The following is a 17766-nucleotide window of genomic DNA, read 5'->3' as shown; positions in this document are numbered from 1 at the left end:
ATAACTTTACACCTATAGGAATAGGAACCTTCACCAGTTATTATGCTGCATATTAAACCTATGCAGTATTGTCTCGACATACTTCCTCTAGTTTAACCAGAGCTTCCTCTTTGCCCAATCTCTTTTAATTTCCATGCCCAAAATATAGTTTGCAGCACCAAGATCTTTCATGTCGAATTTGGAGGACAATTGGGTCTTAAAATCCTGGATAATTTCTTTGTCATTTCCAACCAGCAACATATCATCCACATACAATAATAGATAAATGACACGGTCACCAATTAATTTAAAATACACACAGTGATCTGCTTTTCTTTTGGTGAAGCCAAGTCCCTATACAAATGTATCAAATTTCTGATACCACATCCTTGGTGACTATTTTAACCCATACAGAGACTTCTTTAACTTTCATACCAGTTCTTTCTTACTCTTCACCGCAAAGCCTTTAGGTTTCTTCATGTAGATCTCCTCTTCTAGATCCCCATGAAGAAATGTTGTGTTCACATCCATATGTTCTACCTCAAAATCAAAAGCAGCAACAACAGATAAAAGTAATCTAATAGAAGCTACCTTGGCAACAGGAGAAAAAATATCACCGAAATCAATACCCGGCACCTTGGAATAACCTTTTGCTACCAACCGAGCTTTGTATTTCTCCACCTTTCCTTCTACATTTGTCTTCTTCTTAAACACCCATTTGCTTCCAATGGGTTTCCTTCTAGCCAGCAACTCCACCAGATCCCAAGCCTCATTTTTGTGCAAAGATGCCATTTCATCAACCATGGCCTCTTTCTAGAGTTTGTCATCCACTGAATCTACTACTTCCTTCACAGTTCTGGGATCATCATTAGTAATAAATAAAGAAAAATTTGAATAGAAATTAGATGAACTATACCTTTCTGGCTACCTTCTTTCTTGAACTGATCTTCTCACACCTGGAGTTTGTGGCTCTTCATATTCTAATTCCTCTTCTGTTGTAGAGTCTGATTGCTCCTTGTTTAGCTCAAACTCTATCTTCTCAAGTTCCTTTGGTTGGACTTCATGTTTAATAACATATTTCACCTCTCTGAAGACCACATCTCAGTTGTATACAACCTTCCTTATTACTGGGTTCCAAAGCTTATAACCATTTAAACCATCCTTATACCCAATAAAGATGCACTTTTTAGATTTACTATCTAACTTGGTTCTTTTCTCCTTTAGAACATGTACATATACATCACATCTAAATACTCTCAGATGTGGAAGAGAGGGTTTTTTACCAGTCCATACCACTTGTGGAGTCTTATCCTCCAATGCTAATGAAGGTGATCTGTTGACCAGGTAACATGTTGTCTCCACTGCCTCTACCCAGAATTCTTGTCCTAACCTGGCACCACTGAGCATACTTCTCACCCTTTCCATCAATGCCTTGTTCATTATTTTTGCAACTCCATTTTGCTCAGGTGTGTATGGAGTAGTCTTATGCCGTGCTATACTACACTTCTTATAGAATTCTTGAAATTCCTTGTTGCAAAACTCTCCACCATTATCTATCCTCAACACCTTTATCTTCTCCTTCTGTCTGGTTCTCCACAAGAGCCTTCAATTCTTTAAACCTATCAAAGACTTCAAATTTCTTCTTAAGGAAATATATCCATGTATTCCTTGAGAAGTCATCTATAAATGATACATAGTACACAGACTTACCCAGTGATGGAACCTTCACAGGTCCAAACACATCACTATGCACAAGCTCTAATATTTGTTTTTCCATCTTACCACCAGAGGGAAAACTCACCTAATTCTGCTTCCCATATACACAATTTTTATAGAAATCAAAATTCAGAGAGCTATTCCTCATACCTTATACCATACCTTTACCATGAAGTATTCGAAGACCCTTCTCTGCAATATGTCCAAGCCTTTGATGCCACAACATGGTCTTCTCTCCAGAGACCACTAGATTTTCTGCTCCACTTTCAGGAACCACAGAACTGTTGCACCCATAAACAAAAGTGCTACCTTGCAGCTTATACAGAGTTCCAATCCAAACTCCCTGCATCAATACTAGTGCTCCCTAAACCATATTGCAAGTATCTTTCTCAAACACTATTTTTACACCTGCATCATCCAACTTGCTTACGAAAGTCAGATTTCTGGCCAATGTAGGAATATTCAAAACACTGGAAAGTGTTCTAAACCTTCCACCTTGCAACTTCAACTTTACTTTTTTGCGACCAACGATTCTAGCCTTCCTATCATCCCCCAAGAAGACATACCACCATAATATTTCTCATACTTGCAAAACCACTCTCTATGGGGAGTGAAGTGAAAGGATGCACCTGAGTCAATCAACCATGCCTCATGATCTACATGTGTACTTGAAGAAGCCAAGTACACATCCCCACCTTCATCTGAGGTGGTTTTCGCCTCTGCAGAAGGAGCATCATCAGATCCCTTTCCTTTATCAGGGGCTTTATATTTACAGTCCCTTTTGTAGTGCCCTTCCTTTCCACATTTCCAGCACACCACCTTTATAGGTTTTCCTGGAGATTTAGATCTCCCTCTAGATTTAGATCTCCCACTCAAAGACTTATTTTTGTCTCTATTCTGGGACCGTCCTCGTACAGACAAGGCATCACCATTCCAGCTCTCCATATTTTTCCATCTCATCTCCTCTGTCAGCAAGGATGAGACTATTTCATCAAACTGCAAGGCAGTTGCATTACTACCTATTCCAATAACCAGACTATCCAACGAATTTGGTAGAGAGCACAACAAATTGATGCAATTATCTTCATCTGAAATTTTAATATCAACAGATAATAAATGACTTACCATAGTATTAAATGTGTTCAGATGTTCTGTCACTGAGTCTCCATCTTTCATCCTCAGGTTATATAACTTTTTCCATAGGAATAGTTTATTCACCAAAGACTTAGATTGGTAAAAAGTCCCTAACTTGTCCCACAAAGCCTTCACCGTAGCTTCCCCTGATACATTCAACAATACTGAATCTGAGACACACAATTGTATTGATCTCTTTGCCTTCCAATCCGACTTCTTCCATTCTTCATCGGACACTCCCGTTGGTTTAGTACCTGGATCTATCATGATCCACTGATATTTATCAACCAACAAATCCTCCATCTTGAGTTTTCATAGCTCAAAACTCTGACCATTAAATTTCTCGATCTCTATCTTTCCACTGCTCATCATCTTCTTTCACCACTCGAATCGATCTCATAGATCTCCCACTAAACATGGTCTACCACAGGCCCGAGTGAAACCCCTCAACGACAAAGGCATCCCCTTGAAGCTAAAATAGCTCTGATACCAAATGCAGGTTTTAACCCTGTACAGAAATTACCTTCATACGAATTCTAAAACACAGAAAATAAACAATGCGAGAGCATAACACATAAAACACATATACACAGAGATTTTCTCCTGGATCCCAAAACCGGGACTACCAGATTGATTTTTCATTATGTTCCTTTCAATGTTACAATACATATTTATACATGCCAAAGCATCCAATACCATGTACTGAAAACCATCGCATCCAAAACCATGGACCGAAAACCATTGCTTCCAAAAACATGTATAAAAACCATGCACAAAACCATAGGTAGGTCCGCCCAATCTAATATAGGGTCCACAAAAAAATTCTTGGGGTGCTGCCCCACCCCCCTCAAACCCCCCGGATAGGGGGGGCTACCGCCCTCGGTGTGCAATCGACGCAATGAAGGGGGGGCTCCGCCCCTCCTCTAACCCCCCGGTTAACTACGTGGGCTAGTCATGGAAAGAATATAGCACAACCCAACAACGCACTTTACCCTCTGCATCGCACCACCATGGGTGGTCCTTCTAGTAATATATGGTCCAATCCAAGGCATCAAACTGATCAACTCTCGGCAGTAGTCCTCAAATTCGTCAACGTAATTGTGCGCACCCTATTTTATCACCCTGGTTTTCTTATCGAGAAAATCCTTCTTTATTTCTTCCTCAAGATTCTTGACTTCCACTTCTATCAGAGCGATTTTCTCCCTTAATCGCACCCTTTCTTTCATGAGTTCTTGGAGCCTAAGATCACCCTGTCAGATTTCTTCTTCAGGTCCCAAGCGTTCTTCTTCGTTAAGCTACGCTATTCCTTCTTCCAAAACTCCATGAGCCTTCATATCCATCGGTGTTGATATGCGCGTTCTTGGAACTACACTATTTGCTTCATAGGCCACCCTTAAAGGTTTCTGCCCCTTCAATTTCTTGCACGTTTTCCTATAAGCCCATAGAACTGTTAGTATGCGTAGGTCCCAATCACTCCATTGCGCATTATATACCCTGTTCAGTGCTTTGCACACTTCATTAAAGGCTTTTGCGTGGGTAGCATTTTGTGCACTTTTTCTTTCCACACTTCATCAGCCCAACTTGAGGGACCGTTTGCGTAATTGCCCCGCCAAAACCTACTTATTGACCGTGTTCCCGAACACGAAGTCCATGTGTATATGCACATGTTGTTTAGCATATGACTATACCCATCTGGACAGATGCGAGCGCGGGTCATTCCGTCCATCATGCTTGTCTTTTAGATGCCTCGGAGGCTTCCCAAAATGCATGCGCATCATTCTCCTACATTTGCGCCAATCCTCAAAGCTTCCTTTGTGCATACCCCACCACCTCGCGGGCGTAGTGCGTAGTACCCATTTCAAAGCCTCGAAACGTTTTTGTTCCGGCACCTCTCTTTCAAATCTGTTCAAGAAACCATCTCCATCATAAGTAGGTAGATCCCTTACTTCCATCAATACACAACGCAATGATCTTGTCATCATATTGCAGTTCAGCGTGGTTACTGTTATGTTCCTATACTAATAGTAGTCATAATTTTTTAATAGTTGAGGTCAAATTTGTAATATGTACATATCTTTACTTTCTAAAAATGTTTTCCATATTCAAAAAACAAAAAAAAATAAAAAAAAGGTAAAGAGGGTATGTCCTAAAAGAAAAATCAAAGGACAAAAAGAATAAAAAAGGTCAAAAAAATGAAAAAATGAACACCAAAAAATAAAAAGACCATGAAAGTGTGCAAGACAAAATGCCACTACTATTTACTTTTGATGCAGAATAAAAGATTTTTTGCAGCTTGTTACCTTTGCCACAATCCATGGATGGTCAAAATGTTTAAATTTGGCTATTTCATGGTTTCAATTTGATGCTTAGATAGAGAATAAAATCTAACCAAACTATTTAATCTTGGCAGATAAGTAGATAGGTAGAGTAAATAAAAGGAGCTCAACTGTTTAATCTGAGCCCTTGGATGTAATAACGTTAGTTTTAGATAGATTACTTTTGTAAAGGAAAAGAAAAAGATTTCATAAAGGGTTTGCCAGCTTAAGTGCGCCCTAATAAAGAAAAGTAAAAATGTTCGGATGAGTAGATGGGTAAGTAGTTGAATGGTTGCAGAATTGTGATGATTGATTAGATAAGATCATATCATTCATCTTCATCATCAAATTTCCAAGTATGGACGAAAATTGAGCATTTACCAAAGTACACAAAGTCAATTGATTAACCTCCCACATTCATTACATTTTTCACTTAACTAATTTCCAAGGAAAGCCTAAAAGTACTTAAAATCTTAAGCTAAATGGGCTCAAAGCATTTCACTGACTTCTGGAGGGACCAGACCCTCGACCCAATAACTTATAGGTCATATGTTGGGTCCCTATAATACTAGTGATTACCCCATTACTATTGTAGTTATACCCCCTATTTATATTGTTGTGCCCCTATTACCCCCATATTGTTATTTCTGTGCCCCATAGAATCCCTCTATTGTTATTTTTGTGGCTTTATATTATTATTGTTAGGTCGGCTGGATTATATTGTGACTCCTTAGACTCCTATATATAGAAAGGAGGTTTTGTCATTTGTATCATCCAAGAATTGTTCATTTATGTAATGTAAAGGAGGTTGCCCCCTCGAAGAGGCTGAATTCTAAGGTGTGGATCTCTCTTTTCTATCTTTTGTGAGCTGGTTTCATAACATTTGGTATCAGAGCTTTGGATTCTAGGGTTTCGCTGCTCCAAACAGGTCATCGTGGCATTTTCGCTATAACTTTTTTTCTGTGACGTTTCAGAAGTCGCAAAAAAAACCCATTTGAGAAGAAATTGCGCTGAACCTTGGGTCCAAATTTCAGAGCTTTTCGCGCAATATTTGCGGAGATATGATCTGAGGAAGTTGGTCTTTTTGCAGACTCCTGAATTACATTCAAAACAGGTGACCTGGGGAAAATCGTCATAACTTTCTCTCTGGGGATCGGATTGAAATTTCGTAAGAAGGTACAGAAAGAGGACGGACTTTAGTTTCTTGTATGTGTGTTTTAGATTCAAAGGTTGAAACAGGACTCGTGGCACGTCGTACAAGTTCGCTCTACTGAACCAGTCTAAAAGCAAGTCACTGTGGGAGATTTCACATAACTCTTCCTTGGAGAATCCAATTTGGCTCAGACTTGTGGCATTGGAAAGAGGACGCAGAAGGCTACTACAGGTAGCAATTTCAGAATTGGATGATTTGAAATTACAGAGATACATCAGATTCAATATCAGGCTTCTATAAAGTGAAAAAAGGTGTGTAGTTTTTTTTAAATTTTTGTGTAAGCTTGGTTTAACGGAATTCAAAGGGCATAGTAAAGCATTATTATCGGTAACTGATGCCCCGAGGAAAGAAAATGCAAACACCTAGTAAGGAACCTGAAAGCTCTAGCATGACTCATGAAGAAGAGGAAGAAATGCTACATGATATATCAAAATTACAAGAACAAGTGCAACAAATGTCACGCTCACAAAAGCTAACAGAAGCTAAGGTAAATGGCGTGGAATCTAAGATAAAGGGCATGGAAGCTAAGATGGAGGATTTGATGGCAAATTTGAAGATAGATTTGAAGACAGACATGGAAGAATTGAAGAAGTTTCTACAAGAAAGGGTCACTAATGGTGAAAAGGTAGTAAAGGAAACTCATGATGAGAACAAAAGAAATGTTAATCATGATTCCATAGACTCTAATGTTGGATCGAAGACTCACCATGTTCCAAAAATCGATATGAGGAAGTTTGATGGCAAGGATCCCGCCACATGGATATTACAGATGGAGCAATTCTTCGATCTCAATAATGTGCAAAACACACAAAAGGTACGTATGGCAACTTTATATTTGGAACCAAATCAGTTTGTATGGTATCAATGGCTTTGTTCTCGTAAACAATTTATCACTTGGGCAATTTTTACGGAAGAATTGATAGCACATTATGAGGATACAAAAAGCAACACTTTTTTTAGCCAATTGATAAGTCTCAAACAAAAGGGTTCAATAATGGAGCACATTGAGGAGTTCCAAAAATTGAACATAAGGGTAAAAGATATTCCAGAGGAGCATAGGATTGATGTGTTCATAGGGTCTTTAAAGGATAATATCCAACATGATGTGCGCCTTTGGGAACCTGATTCATTAGAGAAGGCATTCAGGTTAGCAAGAAAAATGGAAAGCAAAATTATGGCAACTAGGAAGCATACCATTCACAACTATAAAGACGGAAGTGTTGTTGCCCATAGTCTTCCACAACCTACAAGGTTGACACCACAACAATTGGAAGAAAAAAGAGCAAAAGGGCTTTGTTACAATTGTGATAGCAAATACACAAAAGGTCATAAGTGTGCTGAGAAGAAATTATTCTACATAGATTGTGAAGAGGAAGAAGAAAAGGAGCAAGAAAGGTCAAAAGAAGAGGATATATTCCAGGAACAAAGCCTAGATGAAGAACAAATAAATCCGACCATATCTTGTAATGCATTGGCGGGAATTACCACTCCTCAAACCATCAAGATAGAAGGACAAATCAAGAAGAAAAAGGTAATAGTGTTGATTGATTCAGGAAGCACCCACAATTTTATTCATTGTAGGGTAGCAAAAGAATTGAATTGCTTCCTATATCCAGCACCAGAGTGTCAAGTGATGATTGCAAATGGAGGAACAATAAATTGTTCTGGAAAGTGCCATAATATCAAGCTATCCATGGGAGAATATGTATTGACTAGCCCAATGCTTTCCATTCCAATGGGAGGTGCTGATGTTGTACTAGGAGTCCAATGGCTACAATCCTTGGGTACAATAGCTTTTAATTTTCAAGAACTTTTCATGAAATTTTCTGTGGAAGGAAAGGAAGTTGAATTAAGGGGTATTGCAGGGAAACCAGGAAAGATAATCAGCTCTAATGGCATGACAAAGCTTCTAAAAAAGGAGCAAAGAGGTGTAATTGCACAATTATGTTCGCTAGATGTTTCCACATTGGAATCATCTATTTCTCCAGATCTCCAAAAAGTCTTGGACAATCATTCCAAGGTATTTGAGACTCCCAAAGGTCTCCCACCTATGCGTGATCATGATCATGCTATTCATCTGATTCCAGGAAGTGTTCCTCCAAACATCAGGCCGTACAGATATCCATATGTCCAAAAAAGTGAAATTGAACGTATGGTTGCAGAAATGCTAGAGGCTGGTATAATTCAACCGAGTCAAAGTTCTTTCTCAGCTCCAGTAGTATTGGTGCACAAGAAGGATGGATCATGGCGCATGTGTCCAGATTATAGGGAGCTCAACAAGCTCACTATTAAAGATAAGTTCCCCATTCCTGTTATTGATGAATTACTGGATGAATTGCATGGATCAATTTACTTCACCAAGTTGGATCTTCGTTCGGGATATCATCAAATCAGAATGAAGATTGAAGACATTCCAAAAACGACATTTAGAACTCATGAGGGTCATTATGAATTTTTGGTCATGCCTTTTGGCCTTACCAATGCACCTTCAACATTTCAAGGTTTGATGAATTCAATTTTCAAACCATTCCTTAGAAAATTTGTGTTAGTATTTTTTGATGATATACTAATCTACAGCAAGTCTTGGAAGGATCATGTTGAACATGTTGACAGGGTGCTACAACTATTGGAGGAGAAACAATTATATGCAAAAAGATCCAAATGTTTCTTTGGAGTCCAGGAGGTGGAATATTTGGGTCATATTGTATCTCATGAAGGAGTTAAGGTAGACCCTAGCAAAATTAAAGCCATTAAGGAATGGAAAATCCCCACATCCATAAAGCATCTGCGAGGATTTCTTGGGTTGACAGGGTATTATCGCAAGTTTGTTAAGAATTATGGGAGAATAGCAGCACCTCTAACAACATTATTGAAGAAAGATTCATTTTCATGGACTTCGGAAGCAACAAAGGCCTTTGAACATCTTAAAGAGGCAATGTGCCAAGCACCGGTCTTAGCTACACCGGACTTCACAAAAACCTTTATTGTGGAATGTGATGCTTCAGGAAATGGAATTGGTGCTGTTCTAATGCAAGATGAAAGACCCATTGCTTTTGAAAGTCGTCCAATCAAGGGAAAGTTTTTAAGCAAAGCTATTTATGAGAAGGAAATGTTGGCAATACTCCATGCACTTAAGAAATGGCGACCCTACCTAATGGGAAGACACTTCAAGGTAAAAACGGATCATGATAGCCTTAAATACTTTTTAGAACAAAGATTATCCTCTGAAGAGCAACAAAAGTGGGTCACAAAGATGTTGGGTTATGACTTTGAAATCATCTACAAAAAAGGGAAGCAAAATGTGGTGGCAGATGCACTCTCAAGAAAGGATGAGGATGTGGAAGCATTGTTGTGTGCCATTTCTATTATCCAACCAGATTGGATAAACGAAGCAAGGGAGGAATGGAAGAATGACGAAGAAGTGTGGGCACTTATTCAAAAGCTACAACAAGATTCCAGTACTTCTGATACATTTAGCTGGCAAAATGATTCGTTATGGTACAAAGATCGCTTATACCTCTGTAAGAATTCCCAGCTAAAACAAAAGATTCTTATGGAATTGCACACTTCTCCCTTAGGAGGGCACTCAGGATTTTTAAAAACTTACCACAGGGTTAAGAAGGAATTTTTTTGGGATGGCCTTAAATCAGATATTCAAAAGTTTGTGGCGGAATGTTTGGTTTGCCAAAAAATAAAATTGAAACAAGACACCAGGTCTATTACAACCTTTATCCATTCCAAGCCAACGTTGGGAGGAGGTTTCAATGGATTTTATCACAGGTTTACCCAAGTCTGAGGGAAAGAGTGTCATCATGGTGGTAGTTGACAGACTTACCAAGTATGCACACTTTTGTGCATTATCAAATCCATTTAAAGCCAGTACAGTTTCTACTGCATTTATGGAAACAGTTCAAAAGCTACATGGAAACCCAAAGATTATTGTAAGTGACAGAGATCCCATTTTCACTGGAAATTTTTGGACAGAATTATTTTCTTGTCTTGGTACTCAGTTAGCTCATAGCTCATCTTATCATCCTCAATCTGATGGGCAAACTGAGATAGTAAACAAATGTTTGGAAGGATATCTTCGTTGCTTTGTATCTGATAAACAGACACAATGGGTCAAATGGTTGCCTCTGGCTGAATGGTGGTATAACACTTCCTTCCATACAGCAACAAAAATGACCCCATTTATGGCACTTTATGGGTATCAACCACCATCCATCACATCATATTTAAGAGAAAATTCTAAGGTTCAGGCAGTGGAACATCACATCGAACATCAACAACAAGTCCTCCAACTCTTAAAGGATAACCTCGTGTTGGCACAAAATAGAATGAAACAACAGGCAGATCAACATCGCAGTGAAAGAAGTTTTGATGTAGGTGATTGGGTATTCCTACGGCTACAACCATATAAGCAAATGTCCCTAAAGCAAGCTAAGAAGGATAATAAATTATCACCAAAGTATTATGGTCCGTACAAGGTGTTGGAAAAGATTGGTACTATGGCATACAAATTGGAGCTTCCTGCAGCTTCTCGATTGCACCCAGTTTTCCATGTTTCATGTTTAAAGAAGGTTATAGGTGACAAGCTCCCAATTCAAACAATATTGCCAGAACTTGATGAGGAAGGAAAAATTATATTGGAACCGGAAGCAATCACAGAAACAAGAACTCGACAGCTACGAAATCGATCAATTTCAGAGTATCTTATCAAGTGGAAGAACTTATCCGCTGAAGATTCCACATGGGAGGATGAGAATTTTATGCAGAAGTATCCAGAACTGCTCAAGCGTTGAGGACAACACTTTTTTGGAGAGGGGCATGTTGGGTCCCTATAATACTAGTGATTACCCCATTACTATTGTAGTTATACCCCCTATTTATATTGTTGTGCCCCTATTACCCCCATATTGTTATTTCTGTGCCCCATAGAATCCCTCTATTGTTATTTTTGTGGATTTATATTATTATTGTTAGGTCGGCTGGATTATATTGTGACTCCTTAGACTCCTATATATAGAAAGGAGGTTTTTTCATTTGTATCATCCAAGAATTGTTCATTTATGTAATGTAAAGGAGGTTTCCCTCTCGAAGAGGCTGAATTCTAAGGCGTGGATCTCTCTTTTCTATCTTTTTTTGAGCTGGTTTCATAACATCATAAGTACTAAAAGTCCCCTCATAAGCATTCACCCCCTCCATAATTCACTCATTTTCCCTAATAAACCCCTTTTCCCTAAGGATAAAACCTTAGAAAAATGATCACCCCCCAAGCAAACCCCTTTTCTGAAAAAACCCATAAAAATAACACTAAGCCTAGGTTATAATGTGTTTATAAAAGCAAATAAATTATAAATACACATTTAACTTGGCACTGAGTTATTTTTCGCTTTCGATTCATATTAAATTTAACTTTATATATTAAATTCCCGAAAAATAAATATAACCCTTCTCGTATATAATTATAAATAAATCCCCTATATTAATATCCCACCCCAAATTTTGAAATATAAACATTATTAGTATCGTGAATAATTAATGGGTTAATTAGTCGGTCAGCGGCTAATTAATAACCAAAACCCTCTGCCAAATAAAAGAAATTAATTAATCAATCTATGGTTAATTAATAATCTACCTCTGCCAATGAAATCACCCCCGACACTCTTAATCCACTATAATTCATCATTAACTAATCCCACCATGCTTAAACCCCTACAAGGCCCCTCCATTAAACTTCATGTCAAATCCCTGCCCCAATCACCGTACGATCAGGACCCATTTGATCCGATGGTCGACAATCATATCGGGCGGCCTCTGAAGGTCGACCTTTACCTGCCCGATATGGGTGGTTTTACTATTCAACCCACTGCTACGTGGCACCCGATGAATGGCATCAGGCGACCTTCCCCTGAAACCACTCTAGCTGAAAAGATATGCGAAATAAACCCGCTTACCGCCTCCCACTAGACGACAAAACATCCCGTCCCCCGCTTAATTCCAAACGTACCTTTCCAGTGTACCCGCCAAAACAGTTGACTTTGTGAATAAAACTAGAAAACTCATTGTTTTTAGTTTTATCGTGAAAAAGACCGCTCAGACCTCCATGCAAGCACCAGATTACATGAAACCGTCAACCCACGTCCAACTTCCAACCTCCTGAAGCTGTTGAACTTCCAAACCATCCTTCAGTCGCGTGCGCTTCCTGCAAATCTTGCATAGTCGCCCATCAATCCATTCAGAGCTGAAACCAGGTATTTACCCAAAATCACTGAGAAACCCTATTTAATTCCCAAACCTTTACTCAATTGTTGTAAGCTATTGAGTAATTAAGTAGAACAAGTGCCCAGCCCCATTCCGAATTAAACCAATTTTCCACCAATTTGGCAGAAAACCTTTTGCCCCCATCCTTGAATCCACAAGAGCCAAGGATGGCTACACCAGTTGCATTGAATGTCCTACCAATTTCTACTCCCCACAGGGATTTAGACCATCTCCCATTAGCAGACAAAGACTTTCAAATCAAAGTTATCTCTGTTGAAGAATCCCCATTGAAATTAGGTTGTAGGTACAAAGACCAGTACTTGAACCATGCAGACAAAATAGGTCTTTGGGAATCAAACCTACCCAAGTACCAATTCCCCAACATCCATATCTTCCCTGAAATTGTTCACTATTGTCATGCGAACTAAAATCCCACCTTAACAGTGGTGATGTCCTCCGACCAGACAATACTTTTCACCGTCACCGTTGAATCCATAAATGAAATGTTGCAGTTACAACCTGGTCAAAATCTTACTCCCCTTTCTATTGGAGATCTGCTCAATAGATTCCCTATAGTTACCTCCATCAAACTTACTTAGTTATTCTAGACTTTCATTATAGAAGAGAAACACATACCAAAGGATCCCCCTCCTTACATGTCATCCTTTATTTCTCAGCTTGGCAAAGACATCATATCAATGATATCCAGTGTTCTAGGCTATATTACTAGTTAGTATGTAGATGAAATTATTCTTGCCTACATGTCAATTTTCACTCTTGGGTAGCCCCCTTCCATCATGTTTGACTATGCCAAATTCATCTCAGATAAAATGCATGATCAGTTCATGCAATTGGAAAATGAGAGAGTATTCAAGTACTCATCAGTGTTGTATCATCTCTTTCTATATTATCAAGCTGATAATTTTCCCTTCATTGTTCAGAAGCTTGACACCAAAGGCAATCCTAGATCAGTAGTCTTTTGGACCCCTTTAATCCACAAATATGAATCTCCATACACCTATACAGATTTTATAGATCTATTTGTGCATCCAGTAGCAACCATGCTGATAGGAAGTCCTCCTCCAAGAATCAGTGCAGATATCAGGAGGGTCCTACAGCTGTCCAAACAGTACAAAGTGGGAGATTGGTACTTGTACCAAAATCACACTGAAATCAAAATATATGGCTGCGAATTGGCACCTTACAAATTTCCAAGATACCTCCCAATGAGATTATTTTCCCTAGAGTACTACAGGCAAATAATCAACTCTGACGAGGTACATTTTGTGAAGGCCAAGAAAAAGGCACAACTCTGAATAAAAGACCAGCTAGGCCCCTTTGTGTGTAACAATAGAGAAGTTGGAAGAGTTGCAAAGGAAATTCTTCAAGGGCTCAAACTCAAACAAAGTTTCATCTGGAGATATGACCCCTTTGATGTCATCTATAACAGAAGACAGAAAAACAAATTGTCTCCCTACATCCACCACCAAATTCCTGAAATAGAACAATATGCAAATCAACTAGAATGGGTGGAGAATACTCTAGTAGATAGGGATAACACAGAAACTGTTGTCAATAATGTGTTGATTGATTTAGAAATAAGACTTGATGAAGATTACTTTGTACAGGTGCCACGAGAATCCCAATCCCAAAGGGAGACATAGGAACACAGTCAGTAACTAGCAGAAGAAGGACCTCAAGAGCAAGAGGAATCTGAAAAACCAGACATATCAGAAGAGTTGGCTCAGCTAGAACACATCATGAGTAATCCTCCTATTGTATAGACTCCTCTAAATGAGGAGAAGAATCCCAAAAGAGATAGAGAGGAGGCCACTCCTTCTAGCAGACCTGTTGCATAGACTTATGTCAAAAGGCAAAGGTTGAATCCTTTTTCAGAACAGGAGTTCACAAAGGAAACAGATGGAACCATAGGTACAGAAAGAGTAGAAAGCAGGAAAACCACTCCCTCTGGAGGTACACAAGAACCTTCCACTTCACAGGCTCAAATGCTAGAGAGACAACAGAGCGTGGAAGTATCCTCCTTCAGGGCTCCAACTGGCCAGAACCAAGACATTAAAGAGAAATAAAAAGAAATAAAAGCCATAAATGAAAGATTGAAGGCCCAAACCTATGCACAATACCTTAAAATGGCTCCTACTAATCAAACAAGGCTAATGTCAGCCTTTGATGTAAAAGAAGGTAAGATGCAGATGACTTTAATGAAGCCTACCACACAGCATCCCAATTCAATCTCAGATTATGAAGACAAATGTTGAAGTATTGGCGAATGATATACATCCTATCAGCCAAATAGAATTACACAAATAGACCGGGGAAATGGTCTATTCTACATTGACCAACAAGGCCATTACAACACACCAACTCCAAAATTTGCAGAATAATATACCAACACAATTCTAGTTAGAGAAGGCCTCTTCACAGGCCAAGGATACCAAGATAAAGCCCTTAGAGGACTTAATCATAGAGCTGGGGCATGATCCAAAGGATGTAAAGGCTACAGAAAAGATAATTAAAAAGAAAAATGATGACATAGCTGCATTGAAAAGGCAGCTTAAAATTCCTCCTCTGCATCATCCACAAAGAGCTGAAGTATTGGAAACTCAGAAGGAGGAAGAGCTTATGGACTTAGTCCTTAAGCTGAATGATCAACAAAAAGAAACAAAGAAAGAGTTGGATAACTTGATACAATCTAGACAGAGTGAGTTGGCCACCACTCCTCAGACTGTCATTCCTACAGTCTCCACAGTAGTACCTTCCACATTGGTTGCTTCCTTAGCACCAACATTTCCACCAGCTACATCTCCACCAGTCACAGGTGCATCATTAAGCACAGGGACATCCACGGAAAAGAAAACTGAATTAGTAAAAGCCATGGAGGAAATGACCATCCGGGCTACTGAGCTCAAAAATCTTAGAGAAAAGGTATCAATTTTGGAAACTGATTCCAAACTTGCACAAATACAATAGAAGGAAGAAGCTCAGAAGAATCAAAGAATGGGAGAAAGGATAAAAGTCCTTGAAAAGGACTTGACATTGCAACAACCACTAGGAGATATAAAGGAAATGCTTTGGGCCAACATAATTGACTCCATCAATGATATCTGGCCATATATTCAAGTAATTTTTGAGCAAACTAAACTGGTAAAAGTGGCCACTGAAGCCATTCATAAGACAAGAGAAGAGTTGGGTGTTATGAAACCAGCTCACAAAAACATAGAAAATATAGATCAACGCCTTAGAATTCAGCCTCTTCAAGGGGGAAACCTCCTTTACATTACACAAATGAATGATTCTTTGATGATTCAAATGAAAAAACCTCCTTTCTATATATAGGAGTCTAAGGAGTCACATTATAACCCAGCCGACCTAACAATAATAATATAAAGGCACAAAAATAACAATAGAGGGATTCTATGGGGCACAATAATAACAATATGGGGACAATAGGGGCACAACAATATTAATAATGGATACAACTACAATAGTAATGGGGTAATCACTAGCATTATATGGACCTAACATGCCCTGTCCTTCAAAAAAGTGTTGTCCTCAACGCTTGAGTAGTTATGGATGCTTCTATATAAAATTTTCATCCTCCCATGTGGAATCTTCAGCGGATAAGTTCTTCCACTTGATGAGATACTCCAAAATTGATCGATTTCGTAGCTGTCGAGTTCTTGTTTCTGTGACTGCTTCCAGTTCCAATATAATTTCTACTTCTTCATCAAGTTCTGGCAATATTGTTTGAACTGGGAGCTTGTCACCTATAACCTTCTTTAAACATGAAACATGGAAAACTGTGTGCACTCGAGAAGCTGCAGGAAGCTCCAATTTGTATGTCATAGTACCAATCTCTTACAACACCTTGTACGGACCATAATACTTTGGTGATAATTTATTATCCTTCTTAGCTTGCTTGAGGGACATTGTTTATATGGTTGTAGCCGTAGGAATACCCAATCACCTACATCAAAACTTCTTTCATTGCGATGTTGATCTGCCTGTTGTTTCATACTATTCTGCGCCAACACAAGGTTGTCCTTTAAGAGTTGGAGGACTTGTTGTTGATGCTCGATGTGATGTTCCACTACTTGAACCTTAGAATTTTCTCTTAAATATGATGTGATGGATGGTGGCTGATATCCATAAAGTGCCATAAATGGGGTCAATTTTATTGTTGTATGGAAGGAAGTGTTATACTACCATTCAACCAGAGGCAACCATTGTACCCATTGTGTCTGTTTATCAGATACAAAGCAACGAAGATATCCTTCCAAACATTTGTTTACTATCTCAGTTTGCCCATTAGATTGAGGATGACAAGATGAGCTATGAGCAAACTGAGTACCGAGACAAGAAAATAATTATGTCCAAAAATTTCTAGTAAAAATGGGATCTCTGTCACTTACAACAATCTGTGGGTTTCCATGTAGCTTTTGAATCATTTCCATAAATGCAGTAGAAACTGTACTGGCTTTAAATGGATGTGATAATGCACAAAAGTGTGAATACATGGTAAGTCTGTCAACTACCACCATGATGACACTCTTTCCCTCAAACTTGGGTAAACCTGTGATAAAATCCATTGAAACCTCCTCCCAATGTTGGCTTGGAATGGATAAAGGTTGTAATAGCCCCGAGGTCTTCATTGTTTCAACTTTATTTTGTTGGAAAACCAAACATTCCGCCACAAAATTTTGAATATCCTATTTAAGGCCATCCTAAAAAAATTAGTTCTTAACCATGTGGTAAGTTTTTAAAAATCCTAAGTGCCCTCCTAAGGGAGAAGTGCGCAATTCCATAAGAATCTTTTGTTTGAGTTGGGAATTCTTACAGAGGTATAAGCGATCTTTATACCTCCAAAAAGTCCCACTCTAATCCGAATGGAAAATGGCATCAACCCATGGTATTCATCCACCCATATTATTCATCCACCCATGGAATTTACCCATGGTATTGTAAGTGGCATCCACCCATGGTATTGTAATTGACATCCACCCATGGTATTTGCCCATGGTATTGTAACATCCACCCATGGTATTCATTCACCCATGGAATTGACCCGTGGTATTGTAACTAAAAATTACGATAAGTAACAAGTCACATTTTGTAAAAGGACAATTT

This window comes from Pinus tabuliformis, chromosome 3_1, assembly GCF_031772625.1.
Source record: "Pinus tabuliformis cultivar Carrire ecotype Pingquan chromosome 3_1, CPIR1, whole genome shotgun sequence".
Taxonomy (NCBI): Eukaryota; Viridiplantae; Streptophyta; class Pinopsida; order Pinales; family Pinaceae; genus Pinus; species Pinus tabuliformis.
The sequence above is the reverse complement of the archived record's forward strand: the minus strand, read 5'-3'. Positions refer to the sequence as shown.